The sequence below is a fragment of the Bubalus bubalis genome, chromosome 3 (genome assembly GCF_019923935.1).
Source record: "Bubalus bubalis isolate 160015118507 breed Murrah chromosome 3, NDDB_SH_1, whole genome shotgun sequence".
NCBI classification, from domain to species: Eukaryota; Metazoa; Chordata; class Mammalia; order Artiodactyla; family Bovidae; genus Bubalus; species Bubalus bubalis.
This window is the reverse complement of record NC_059159.1, coordinates 410,221-424,151: the sequence shown is the minus strand read 5'-3', so window position 1 is coordinate 424,151 and position 13,931 is coordinate 410,221. Positions and strand designations below refer to the sequence as shown.

The window sequence follows — 13,931 nt, the reverse complement described above, 5'->3', positions numbered from 1 at the left end:
GCACTCTGCAGCGGGCGTCCTTAAAATGTGAAAATGATGGGGGGGTAGGTAGTGGGCCTCCCAGGAAGCTCAGTGGTAAAGAATCCGCCTGCAATCCAGGAGACGTGAGTTCCCTAGGTCGGGAAGATCCCCTGGAGAAGGAAATGGCAACCGACTCCAGTATTCCTGCCTGGAGCGTCCCATGGACAGAGGAGCCTGGCGGGCTGCGGTCCATGAGGTCACAAAGAGTCAGACACGACTGCAGTGACCAGCACGCACAGGGGAGGCAGGTGTGCCTGTGGCCTTGAGGAGTTTACGCTTGGCCTCCAGTGCTCACTGCTCAGAAACCTTGACCAAATGGCTCGTTCTCTCAGATTTCCTCGTCGGTAAAATGGCGTGATAATAACAGCCTTGCTGGCAGGGTTTGGGGGGTGAGTGGGTTTTTTGTTTTTTTTTTTTAATTTTTTTGTTTGCAAACACATTTGACAGCTGAGAGGCCTGGGGGTTGGAGAGGCTGCGCCTTCGCTCATGGTCGCCCAGTTAATGAGCAGCAGATGGAGATCTGAACCCAGATTTCTCGGGGCAAAGCCTGGGAACTCCTTCTGCTCGGAGCAGCTCAGGCAGAAGCGGCAGTGGAGTAGGGGAACCACGGCCTGCCCTGGGCCTCAGGACGTCTGGTTTCCCCAGGGCCCAGATGGGGGACTGCAGAGGACGTAGGCTGCGGCCGTCGCAGCCTCCAGCCTCAGGGCCCGCGAGCGCGTCACTGCAGACCATGCGCCCCGGGCGCCCCAAGGATCTGGCTTGACCTTAAAAAGAGCGTGTCAGCTGCACGAGACTGTGGGGCCCACCCCAGGGCCGTGGGCAGGGGCCCAGGAGCAGGTCGGGTCCCAAGTGTCAGTCACGTGGGGGGCGGCTGAGGCTGGATATTTCCAAAGGACAGTGGCACCACCTCTGTGGATCTGGTTCAGACCTGCTGCTGGTTAAACTATTAGTTAAGTACCCACAGCAGTCTTGGAGGCTTCCCTGGTGGCTCAGACGGTAAAGAATCCGCCTGCAATGCAGGAGACTTGGGTTTGATCCCTGCGTCGGGAAGATCCCCTGGAGAAGGGAATGGCAACCCACTCAGTATTCTTGCCTGGAGAGACAGAGGACAGAGGAGCCTGGCGGGCTGCTGTCCACAGGGTCACAAAGAGTTGGACACGACTGAGAGACTGGCACGCTTCCAGCAGCTGTGGGCAGTGGGCTTTATCATCCCCATTTCACAGATGAGGACTCGGAGGCCCGGAGGTGTGAAGTAGCTCCCCTGAAACCACGAGGCTGACAGGTGGCCCAGCAAGGGCAGAACCCTGGTCCCCGCGGCGCTCAAGGGGGTGCCAGGCCCCTGGTGTCAGCACCTGGGCAGGAGCGGCAGTGAGCAGGGAGGGAGGAGGCTTGGGGGGACACATGGTTCAAGAGCTCCGTTTTGGAAGGCAGGCCACTGCGGTCTTCACACCCCTCGTTGTTTGTTGTTTTAATTTCTCGCTGTCGAAGTAGCTCCTGTTTCTGGAGGGACATCTGGGAAGTGAGAGCCAGGGTTCGTTATCCAGAAGCAGCCTCTGAGCTGCGGGAGCAGCCCTCGTGTGGCTCAGGGAAGCCGCCGCCGCTGGGCATCGTCACCCGGATGGGGAGGGGTCCCCCCGTCCCCAGAGCCCACGCCCGGGTTCCCAGCCCTCAGGGAGGGGCGGCATGCCCTCCCGCCCTGGAGCCTGGCTTCCGTGAGCCCTTCTTGGAAGGGACGCCCTGCAGGCCCGAGGCCGCCAGCTCAGGGCAGAGGGCGTGGGGCAGCTCTCGCCCAGACAGGACCTGGCAGCCGGCCTGGCCTGAGCAGGGCCAGAGGTGGAGCCGCTCCTGGCAGGGCTTCCAGCAAAGCCGCAGCAGCTGTCCCAGCGTGCTTGTGTCTGCAGCTCACCGGGGCCAGCTGGGCAGGGGGGCAGATCTGGGCCTGGGGAGAGAGCTGGGCTCTGGAGGGGCACCCCCACTCGGGTCCTGAGAGGATGGGCCAGGCCCCTTGGGAGCGCAGGTCCCTGGGTACTTCTCCCGTTAAGAGCAGGCAGCCCCCGTGATGGTAACACACGTAATCAGAACTGACTCTGACGGGGCTGCCCCTCGTGGTGAGCCCATTTTGCAGACCAGACGGCAGGCTCGGCCGCTCAGGGCTGCTCAGGGCTGAATCCCCAGGCTCCTCACCACCTCGTCCCCAGAGTGGGCCGTGGGGGTGGGAGCCTGACCGCGGTGTGACCTCGTCATCTTCCTTCTTTGAGCCTCAGGTTCCTTAATTCTAACACGAAGGGGCAAGTGGTTCCCCCATCGGGTGGTACACTGATAAATTAAGAGGCAGACGAGGGTGGTGTAGACGCCGACGGCAGCACACAGAGCTCCAGACACGGGCTGAGGGCTGCTGTGAACGCTGTCTGAGGTGTGTCCCTCGAGGTGGAATTGCTGGGTCTTCTGCGGATTCCAAGCTTCCCAAGTGGCTCCGTGGTAAAGAACCTGCCTGCCCATGCAGGAGACGTAAGAGACTCAGGATTGACCCCTGGGTCCGGAAGATCCCCTGAGAAGGCCCTGGCAATCGGCTCTAGTATTTCTGCCTAGAGAATCCCGTGGACGGAGGAGCCCGGCGGGCTACTGTCCTGGGGCCGCACAGCACAGGACACAACGTTTAACTTACTGAGGCATCACCACACAGCTTTCCACAGCAGCTGCACCATGCCCCACTCCCACCAACAACGTGCGAGAGGTCCAATTTCCCTGTGTTTCCATCAAAATTTATTTTCCCCCAAACCCTTTGAATGATGGTACCTGTATTTCATGGCCACACAGGGGCTCAGACTGTGAGGCGATTTGTCCAGGGCCTCCAGCTGCATGGTCACAGAGCCAGACCCTGCACTCCTGACTGCCCACCTCCACCCCTGCTCATGGGAAGCCAGGCTCCCCGGAGCCTGCCTGCATTTCTGGGTCCTGACTCTGCACCCACGTCCACTGCTCAGCATGGCTTGTCCTCTGAACAAGAGCCCGCTGACTGGTGCCGGCAGGCGTGGGCAGAGAGTGCTAGCTGCCGAAGGTGCACCTCCCCGGGGGTGATAGAGGCAGACAGACACCCCTGCTCAGCGCTGGGAAGCAGGTGACGTCTGGTGTAAATCTCACTTGGTCTCAAAATAGGTGGCTGCTCCCTGAAGTGCGAACCTCGCTCACCTCTTCGTCCCAGAGGCCCTAGGCGCCAGGGCCAGCCTAACTCACTCTGCAGAAGGAGCCTGGCCGGTCTGCGAGGCTGGTGGATGCCCAGCGCCATGTCCAGCACCAATGCCAGCACCAGCTGCCTCCTTCCGGGGCCCAGGGCATGTCTGTGACGGACCTCGAGATGGCTGGGTGGGAAGTGGTCAGGCAGCCCCCACCTCTTTACTGGAGGAGATGTCTCCTGGAGAAGGCGGGCAGGATTGCTTTGTGTGTGGAAACGTCTTTTTTTTTAACCTTCTGCATCAGGACAACCTAACCCTGCTCCCCACCCACGCTGAACTCCCCCTTCACCCTGGACCAGGCCTTGCAGTGCCCGTGTGTGTGCGTGCTCAGTCGTGCCCGACTCTGTGACCCCACGGACTGCAACCTGCCAGCCTCCTCTGTCAAGAGGATTTCCCAGCAAGAGTGCTGGAGCGGGCTGCCATTTCCTCTCCAGGGGGTCTTCCTGACCCAGGGGTCGCATTCTAGCCCCTCTCCTCGCAGGCGGGCTCTTTGCCGCAGTGCTGCGGAGGCCAGTGTCTGTGGCTGTGATCTTGGCCTTTCTCCTAGACCTACCCCGGCAGCCTGGCCCCCAGGACACGACTGCGGTCTGGGTGGTCGCGTGGGACCACCGTCAGCCTCGTGGTCTCAGAGCCGGGCGCAGAGGCCACCCCCATCTCGGTCTGCGCCACCTCAGCTCTGTCCCGCGTCCCCTCCGAGCCGAACGTCAGGGCCGCCCGGAGTCCTTGTGGGACCGAGTCAGACTGTCGTGTTGAGAAGCACCTGGAACGTGCAGCTTCAGCCAAAATGCGCGCAGGGAAACTAAGGTCCAGAGAGGTGAAGCGACGAGCCCGGGGTCACACAGCTGTGATGGACCTGGGGTCTGAACCCCGAACAGATGTGAGTGAAGAACGCTTGGCTTTTGGGACCAAGCCAGGCTGTGAACCTGCAGGGGAAAGGTCCTTCCACACCTGCTTCCTTTGCTCTGGGGTATTCACTGCCCCCAAGGACGTAAAGAAGAGGGCCCCCAGCTAGTGGCCCTGGACTCGGTCCACTGAGGCTGGGGGCTGGCCCGGCACCCACCTCTGAGCCCCAGCGGGGGCACCATCTCAGGCACAGGGAACCCCGCTCTGCCTCCTACACCCTCAGTCACCACCCTGAAGACTTCGCATGGACGTTGCTCCAGACCTCGAGGCACCCCCGTGCCCCCCCAACCCCCCTCGGAAACTTCCAGAAGCTTGGGTGGAGAGCGGCTGCCATGTGCCAGGAGCTGTTGTGGCCCCACCCACCCTGCTATATTTCATTATCGTAGCATCTGTACCGAGAGGGTCACCTCAGACCCAGCTGAGAAGGTGGAAGGCCTGGGGGGGTCAGCGGAGAGTCTAGGTGGCACAGCGTTGGCAAAACAGCTGCTGCCAAGCCCGGTGGGCACCGGAGAGCCAGGCCCAGAGCTTGTCTTCACAGGCAGCTCAAGGCCGGGCCAGGTGTGGCTGGGCCCTCTGCATGGAGCCCCTGTGCTCCACAGGCACTGTGACTGTCCCCTCGGACCAGCTCTGCAAATTCAGACTAAAGTGTTACTGGCTGATGATGCTGTTTGCACCACTTGGATTTCAGCTCATTTGAGCCCAAGGTTGGCACCTTTGTGTCTGCAGGAGCAATGGGTCTGGGAGTCTCTGTTTGTGTTTTTCCGATCCTCTTCCCTCATCTGTGCAGCCAGCTGGTGACCTGCGTTCAGACCCCACTGAGCAGGCCCCGTGCTCAGCGGAGAGGAGCCAGGACATGCGTGTCAGACACAGGGGCACCCGTGGGCCTTTACTGAGGACCCGTTTCAACCCAAGGGCAGCAGGCGACAGCTGGCCATTAAGGAAGCTCCCCTGGGTTCACCCAGCATCATGATCAGTTAGTATCAAACCGCAGCCGCGTTTCCTGCCGACTCTGCGGAGGCAGACAAAGCTCGGGAGGTGCATACAGCACAGAGACGTCACTCCCGGTATTGATCTTGGCCCCCCGCTCCCCGGATTGGGCCGCGCACCTCCCAGCTGACAAATGTGCCGCTGTGGGAAGGCTGAGGACCGCTCACCTTCTGAGGGCCCCCGGGGCCGGCGCACTGGGCGTGCCGAGCTCAGGGGGATGAAGTCAGCCCGGGGAGGGGACAGCGGGAAGGAGCCGTAGGCCCCCTGCCTCGGCCATGCCTGCCCCCGGGCGGGGCCTACCCAGCCTGGATCCATCACGGTGCCCCTGACGGAGTCCTGGGAATCACACTGGGGGGGTTCTGTGCTGGCGTCTGCCTGGGAAAGCGTCCTGCCTCGTGGGGAGAAGGGTGGACACGGAGGACTGCGCCCCAGAGGACGCACGGTCAGGTCCTGCCCACCTCCCTGGGCAGGGCCGTCTGGCAGCAGCCTGTTTGCTCACCGCAGAGGGGATCACACCTTCCGGAACAGCGTCTTCCCAGGCTCAACGGAGGGAGCCTGTGAGGTCCCAAACCTACGCGACGGTGAGACCCCTTCAGTGCGGGGCACGGGAGGGCGTCACCGCCGCTGGTCAGGCAGTCAGCACACACGCCTGCGCCGTGTGCCTTTCCCTGCTTGCCTGATGACTCCCCCACGGTTCCCAGGCTCCCATGCGTAACCGTCATGGGACTTGATTCAGATCACTGGAAGGTCGAGCAATTACATGATTAAGAAAGGCGATGAGGGAGAGGAACTGCAGCCCCTTCATCCTCCAAAGGGCAGTTCTCAGGACAGCCCCCCGCCAGCTGGGCCAGGAGCTGAGCTCCAAGTCCCGTGTCAGCCAGGAGAGGCAGAGAGCAAGGTGATGGGTGGCCGGCCCCCAGCCCCACAAGTCACTCAGCCCCGAGAGCAAGGTGCTGGCGGTCTGCACGCTGCCCCAGCCCTGACCCCCCCGGCATGTGCCACCAGCTTCACCCTGCCCTGGGTCTCCCCCGGCAGCCACGACCCCCTCCCTGGTCTTCAGCCTTGGACTAAAGTTGACCTCAGGAAGGTGCCCCCGGCATCTGCCCCCACCCCTCGCCCGCAGCTGATGGCCTGCAGAGCTCCATATGACTTGAGCGTCTGCACACAGAGGTCAGCTGTCCATTAAGCTATGGAACCGAACACTCCACTTAGCCGTGTATATGGGGCACAGTTAAATAATGAAAACAAAAATAGAACATTGCAGAAGCCTGGGGCAGGTTGATCACGCCCCAGGAAGGAGCAGGGACCGCCACCTGGGGGCGGGACAAGAGGGTTGTGGGGGGGTCACTGCCAGCCACTCTTTGTCAGAAAGCAGCTCCGGTTTAAAATATATTTTTTCTCTCTATATAGGTCATCTTTTGTTAATTTTTAAGTGAAAGTTTATACACACACATACACATACACACATCCCAACTGGGAAATCCAGAAAAGCTGAAAGAGCCTTCCTTCCTCCCCCTGACTTCATAATGCTGAGCAGCGGTGTTAGAGCTCTTTGGAAGCCCCCAGCGCCCCTCCCAGGAGAGAGGGGGGTGAAAAGCAGGCACCAAATTAGAGACTCCCCTTTTTGTCAACAGTGAACTCAGCTAACACATCCAGTGACCAGCACTTAGGAAGACTTTTAAATAACAGTTGATTCAGAAAAAGAAGTCTTCAAGGAACTCACACTCAGAGTCTTGAACATGTAAACCTATTCCCAGGGGGACTGCGGATATTGGACCCAGATATGGTCTTCCCTGGTGGCTCAGACCGTAAAGAATCTCCCTGCAGCACAGGAGACATGAGTCCAATCTCTGGGTCAGGAAGATCCCCTGGAGGCATGGCAACCCACTCCAGTGTTCTTGTCTGGAGAATCCCATGGACAGAGGAGCCTGGCAGGATGCAGTCCATGGGGTCGCAAAGAGTCGGACACGACTGAGCGATGAACACTTTCACAGCCAGTATATTATGATCACCATTTATATTATGGTCACTGTTTCGTGTCTTTACTGAATGAGGCCGAGAAAGCTTTCACAGAAGCTATGAAGTTTCAGATTCTTCCTTCTACCCTCTTAATGGGCAGTGTGGCTTTGGGCAGGAATGGGGGCCTAAATCTGCCCATAACTGGTCATCTATCCAGCTGTGTGTCCACTTCTTAGAGCGCAGACGGCATCACCACGGTCGGCCAGCAGGGGGCAGGTCAGCCACCGCCCCCCTACCTGGTGGGGACTGTCCCTCAGCACCCGGAAGACCACTAATATAAAAACGAAAAACACGGTGCCTTTTATTCCACAGAACCAGCAAACAGGAACAGTGAAGTAGAAAGACAGACCCGTCCATAATCCTGAAGTCAAAGCAACCATGACGACTATTTTTGTATTCACGAAGTCACGTTAACACATTTTTTTTTTTTTTTACAAAGCAGCAAACTACTGGCGTTCTGTATCCCACTTTTCTTTTTTTCATTTAACATTTCCCATAACAACTATGTAACGGTAGATTGAGTTGATAAACCATAGCTCATATAACCCTTCCCTTTTGGAAAAGCGTTTAGGTGGTTTTAGCATTTTGCTATCACAGACAACATCTTTGTGTATTTTTGTACTTACATTTTTATCTGTTTCCTTAGTGGCAATTCCCAGAAGTAGCCTTGCTGGGACGGAGAGAAATGAAATGCTTAACACTCAGTGCGTGTTTGCTAAGCTGATTTCCAAAAGGGTAAACCGCGTAGCCGCCTCACCAGCAGAGCATGAGAAACACCGGTTCAGATGTGAGATTGTGCTTTTCTAATTAAAGTTTCCTTTTTAGGTAAGTTGAAATTCATATGCAGTTGTGAGAAATCATGGGATTTCTTACAGAGACAACCCACATGCCCTGTACCCAGTTTCCCCCAATGGTGTGAACCGAGTTCAGTCATTCGGTCATGTCCAACTCTTTGTGACCCCATAGACTGTAGCCGGCCAGGCTCCTCTGTCCATGGGGTTTCCCAGGCAAGAATACTGGGGTGGGTTGCCATTTCCTCCTGCAGGGGATCTTCCAGCCCAGCCCAGGGATCGAACCCTCGTCTCCTGCATCACCTACTGCATTGCAGGTGGGTTCTTGACTGCTGAGCCCAACCCCAGAGGTGCCACGTCACACAGGGTCAGAGGCGCCACGCCACGCGAGGACAGGGGCGCCACGCCACGCGGGGACAGAGGTGCCATGTCACACAGGGATCGTACAGCCAGGGCACCGACAGGAAGGCAGTCAGTCCAGGACATTCTGCACCACAAGGTTGCTGCCTGTCGCTCTCTTAGGACCAAACTGACCTCTCCACTCCAGGCCCAACACCCACTAATCTATTCTCCATTTCTTTATTTTTGTCATTTCAAGAATGTTATATACTTGGAATCATGAACTGAAGTTTAAGGAAAATTATTATCACAAAACAGATGTAACAAAGTTACAAGTAGAAGAATTATAGTGAATACATTTTGAATTAAGTAGTCTGTAGATTAGTGCTGTCCAATAGAAATATTATGTGAACCACAGAATGTAATTTAAAATTCTCTAAAGCCACACTAAAAAGTATAAAGACATAGGTAAAATTCATATATTTTTAGGCCAGTATACCTTTTCACCGTATAACCCATATTTTTATAAGTCATTAGTGGGGTGCTTTACTTTCTTTCTCATGCTAAGTCTTAGGAGTCCAGTGTGTATTTGTACGAACAGCTCATCTCCGCTTGGATCAGGCACACACATTTCACGGGCTCGGGAGCCACGTGCGGCTGCCGTGCTGGATGGGTCGGTGCGGGTCCAAAGTGAAGGAGGTCCAACCGTGAGTGTGGATTCTGTGCATCTCCAGGGCCAGAGGGTCCCTGAGTCAGCGAGTGGCTCTCAACCTTGGTTACACATTAGAATCACCCAGGATTCTTGGAAAATACGGATGCCTCACCCCCTCCCACTTCTTCACCCCTACAGAGGGTTGGCACTCGTTGGTCTTGGAAGTGAACTGGCATTACTGGGATTTGTTTTGAATTCCCAGGTGGCGCTGATGAGCAGCAGGGAGAGGCCCGCTGGCATGAAGTGTCCTCTGGCACCCGCATGTCCTCTGGGGTCCTGAGGGGCCCTGGGGACACATGCAGGTTCCTGCCTGCCCTGACCTCTTGGAGGGCAGGCGCCTGCCTCTCCGGAGGGCTCTGTGCTTCTGGCCCTGCAAAGCCCACCCTCATCTCTGCCTTGTCCAGTTTTCCAGTGCGATGCCCATGACCTCCCGCCCCCAGGGCTCCGGGCCTGGGTCAGCGCCTCCGTGGCCAGTCCTGTGTCCTTCCAAGAAAAGATGACGTGCGTTTGCCGAGAGCCCGTGACCTCCTGCGTCCTGGAGGCCTCGCAGCCCCCCTGGGGAGAAGCCTCCTTCTGGCATCACTGAGGGGGCTCTGAACCAGGCGGGGGCAGGACCAACACCCAGGGTAGTGGAACGAGGCTGCCGGGCTGAGGGTCAGCTCCTTTCCCAGGCTCTTCCGTGCCCTGTGGCCCTGGGCCTGTGAGGTGGGGTCCTGGCGGGGAACACACAGAACAACACCCCCACCTTGTCACAGGCCTCTCCTGGGGGGCCCCGGGGCTGGTGAGACCCCTCCTTCTTGGCGCGGATCCTCTCCACAGGCCCTCGGTTCCGTCGTCCAGTCTGGAAATCTTCTCTCTTTAAAAACGCAGTCAGCACCGTGACTCCCTGTCTTGAGAGTTGCGAGGCGTCTGCTGGAACCCAGAAGTTTGGGGTCTGCGACGGACGCTCCACGGACCCTGGGCCGCCTCAGGGCCCCCCTCCTGGGAGGGGTGCTTGGATCCAGGCCACTGGAGCCTCCCCAGCAGTCTCACCTCAAGTCACTGGGTGGAGGGGAGGCAGGAAGCCTTGCGCTGAGACAGGCCCCTCAGAGAAGCACATGCTTTTCTCTCGTTGCCTGGCTCTCACGACGCTCGCCCTCAAGGGGCCAGCTCTTCCGTCCACACTAACGCGGGGGGTGGGCGCTGGAGGGCTGGGCCCCCAGGGTTCCTCCTGGACCCCAGCGCCCCCGCGCCTGGGACTGACGGGGGCCGGACGGGGCGCGTGGGAGGAGGGCAGGGGTGCAGGGGGAGGAGGCAGGGGACGCTTGGACCATTAGCACCCGAGTCACTTGTGGCAGGTGTGGGAGGCAGGGAGGCCACGCTGGGGGAGGTGTTACGGGAGCGCATCCCAGCGCCCCGACCCGGCCGGGCCACGTGACTGCCCTGCAAGGTCCCTCTGCAGGGTTGCTCTGTGAGTGGCGAGCCTGCTCAGGGTTCCGAGCTGGCCGCAAGGTGCCGTCCAGGCAGTTTCTCCAAAGCCAGGCTGCTTTCCTCCCCACACTCCACACCCGCCTCCTTCCATCCTCCTTCCAGAAGGGAGACTCGGCAGAAAAAGCAGCATCTCTGTGAACGCCGGTTCTAAGCAGGGAGGGGCTGAGTGTGACCAGGACTAACTGGCATGTCCAGTGGGACTCTCAGCCGACTCCTCCCCTCTCCCTCCCCCTCCTCCCTTCCCTCCCCCTCCTCCCCCTCCTCCTCCAAGACCACCATCCCACAGGAAAATACCGGGTTCGTCCGTCCACCTGAGTGAGGCAAAGGCCAGGGAGAGAAGGCCTGAAATCCTCAGCCCTCTTACCTTAGGCAAGAGGCTGATGATGTTGAGGGAAAATGGGCCACGCTTCCACTAACAGTCAGGAGTCTGCTTCTGTCGGGACAGAGTGTCAGGTGGTGAGCTCGGCGCTCCGGGAACCTCCACCTCCCTCCGCAGCTCTGAGAACCAGCCGAGACAGCAAGGAGGACGGGCCAGACTGCAGGCTCGCGCCCCGGCTTCCCCACTTGCTGGCTGGGTGAACACGAGCAGAGGGCCAACCCACACCCCCTCACCTCTCACGTGGGGACAGTGGCCGTGGCTGGGATGAGCGCCCACCAGGCTGGAGTCCCTGTTTGCACCTGCTGACCTGTGTGGCTCCCAGAATCCTCATGAGCTTGTGAAGAAGTGAGTAGCGTTAAACATCCTCATATTAACAACAGTGCCTGGTGCAAGGGTTGCTGTGAACGGCGTGTAAACCACTACCAACAGTGCCTGGCACAGAGTCCTGGTCCAGTAGACATCGGCCCGTGGCAGCCCGGGCGGCAGAGCGTCCGTCAGCGAGGGGGCCGAGAGCGGAGACCCCGGGTCAGCGCTCTCTGCAGCCTTCCTCAGCCCGGGTCAGATGGACGGCCAGTGTCACCAAAATCAGATCAAGGATGCACGCTTCCCCTGTCTACACGTGTTAAGACACAGGGAGCAAAACTGTCTTTCATTTCTCGCTGGCTTTTACCGCACCTGCTAGCTGTGTGAGAGGGTGGAGGCCCCAGGGGCGGGCTTCTAACTGCTGACAATTAAGACCTAGTGCGCTGAGTCCCGCAGGCTGCAGCCCCATGCCCACTCTGTAGAAGGAGGAAGTAGGCGCCCCCGCCTCCGCCTTTTCTAAAGGGGACTTTGGTTTCCACAAATGCTGCAAGATAAACGTCTGCTTCTCTTTGGGTGGAAGTCGTTGGTGGGGCCTGTTGTGGGGGACTGTCCCAATGGGTGGGCTGGTGCGTGCCGCCTGCTCCCTAGGCCCCTGACGTGCCAGGCAGCCGGGGCTGACTTGGGGCGGAGGGGAGGGTGTGCCTCTGGTTTGTGGCTGCTGCCAGCGCTGGGAACGTGGAGCCCTGGCTTGATCCCTGTTCCGGGAAGATTCCCGGCCACGGGGCACCTGCAGGTCCTTGGACCCAGGAGGCACACAGCCCGCCTGCCGGTGCAGCATCCCGGGCCTGCCAGGCTCAGGAGAGGAGCTGCGAGGAGCCCCAGCTCCCAGTGGAGGCTCAGAGAATTTGTCGTCCTTCTTTAAGCCCCGTAGAATGAGGGGATCAGAACCGTGGAAACCAGGTCACAGGAGCCCTCTGGCCACCGGTGTGTCCTGTGGCAGCTGGCCGGGCTGGTGCCGAGTCCTGGACCAGCGAACAGGAGCAGCTGCTGCCGGTGGCTTAAAGCCCCGCTGAGAACTGAGGTCCCCAGACCTTCATCAGGCAAAAGTCCTGGGCTTTCTCTCTGGGCTGTTGGCTGCGGAGATCAGGCGTCTACACTGGCCTGGTCTTCCAAGTTCCTCCTCCTTCTCTCAATTAGACCCATCCATCCTCCGCAGCTGTCCTCTAACCAAGGCTCACCTGTCTCCCAGCGCCTAAGCACTTCATCCCACGTCCTTGTATTATCGGCCTGGGCAGGAAAATGTGCCATTAGTGATTTCATCTCCACAAGACATTTCTCCCTCATCGCTAGTCATGAATGATAATTAGCAACTATTAATTCCTGATAATTAAGCTAATACTTCCAGGTAATGGCAGCTGGGTAATCATCTTAAAAAACTCAAAGCTGCTGTGCTTTCTAGGCTCCACGCTCCAAAGGATGGCACTGCATCTCAGCTTCCCTTGCCCGGGTTCAAGGGCTCTTGCCTTTTCTTTACGTGGGCAGTGACTGGAGAATTGATGAGTCTGGCCTTTATTTAGCTTTCTTCTCTGGATGTAGAAATAATACATGTTCCTTTAGAAAAGTAGAGAGGAAATCAAATATACATGACCTATTACCTGGAAACATCCACTATCAACTTTTTGGTTTTTTTCTTCCCAGTCTATGACTTTTACAGTTGAGTTCACATTAAACACATCCTTTCACATCCAGCCTTTTTCCTGCAGTTTTACAACATGAGCATCGTTCCTGGTGAGGCACATGTGTGTGCTCAGTCGTGTCCGACTCTTTGCGACCCCCTGGACTGTAGCCCGCCAGGCTCCTCTGTCCATGGGATTCTCCAGACAAGAGTACTGGGGTGGGTTGCCATTTCCTCCTCCAGGGGATCTTCCTGACCAGGGACCCTGCCTTGCAGACGGATTCTTTACCACTGAACCACCGGCAGAGGTCGCTCATCTATAGAATGGGGGTGGTGATCTGGTTGTGAAGATTAAAATTAAGTGCTTGGCAGACCACCGAGCAGTGATGAACATTCAGCATACTTCAGCTTGTGTTGCTGTCCTTTCCTCCCTGTCGCGGGAGGGGGCCGGGCCTCAGGAAGCCTAATCTCCCTGCAGCCCGCGGCTGCTCAGGACCTGGCTGAGCATGGCGCCAGGGCTCCCACCGCTCCTTCAAGGCTCTCTGCAGCTCATGGGGCTGATATTCCCACCTGTTGCTCTCTCCTTTGCTTACTGCGCTCACCATCCTCGGGGTTCTAATTCCGGTCCCTGTGGCAGATAATGCGATTTTGTGAGCCTCAAATGTAAGCGAAAATACTTCATAAATGGCTGTCAGAGTCCTCGGGACTGTAACCCACGCGGGGACATCCGGCTGGTCAGGGCAGCCATTCCCCAAGGGGCCCTGTCTGCACCCCACACCTCCGCCTCAGACCCGAGGCTCCACTGGACAGAACACGGCCCACCCTCCCATCCTGGCTGTTCCGCCATCATTTCGTGTTTCTCCAGCTTGCAGTCGACAGAGACTGGTTGGTTTGCTTCTGGGCAGTGAGCACGGGGTCCACACACAGGGGGGGCCTCACAGGCTGGCCGGCCCCTCCACCTCCCACCCGCTGCGTGGAGAGTGGTCTGGTGTGTGTTTCGGCTTCTCCTCTGGAAGCCGGTGCAGGCGGGTCTGGCTGGGATTAAGGCCTGTGCTGTCCTGCCCGGGGCTACGCCTCTTTGCCTCCAGGTGTCCGCAGG

The 13,931-nt window shown here is 58.4% G+C and overlaps 1 protein-coding gene across 2 annotated transcripts in view; it reads left to right on the top strand.

The window, feature by feature from the left end:
- Positions 1–13,931, top strand: part of CACNG5 (calcium voltage-gated channel auxiliary subunit gamma 5) — a 29,819-nt gene that overhangs the window by 6,753 nt on the left and 9,135 nt on the right. The window lies entirely within an intron of this gene.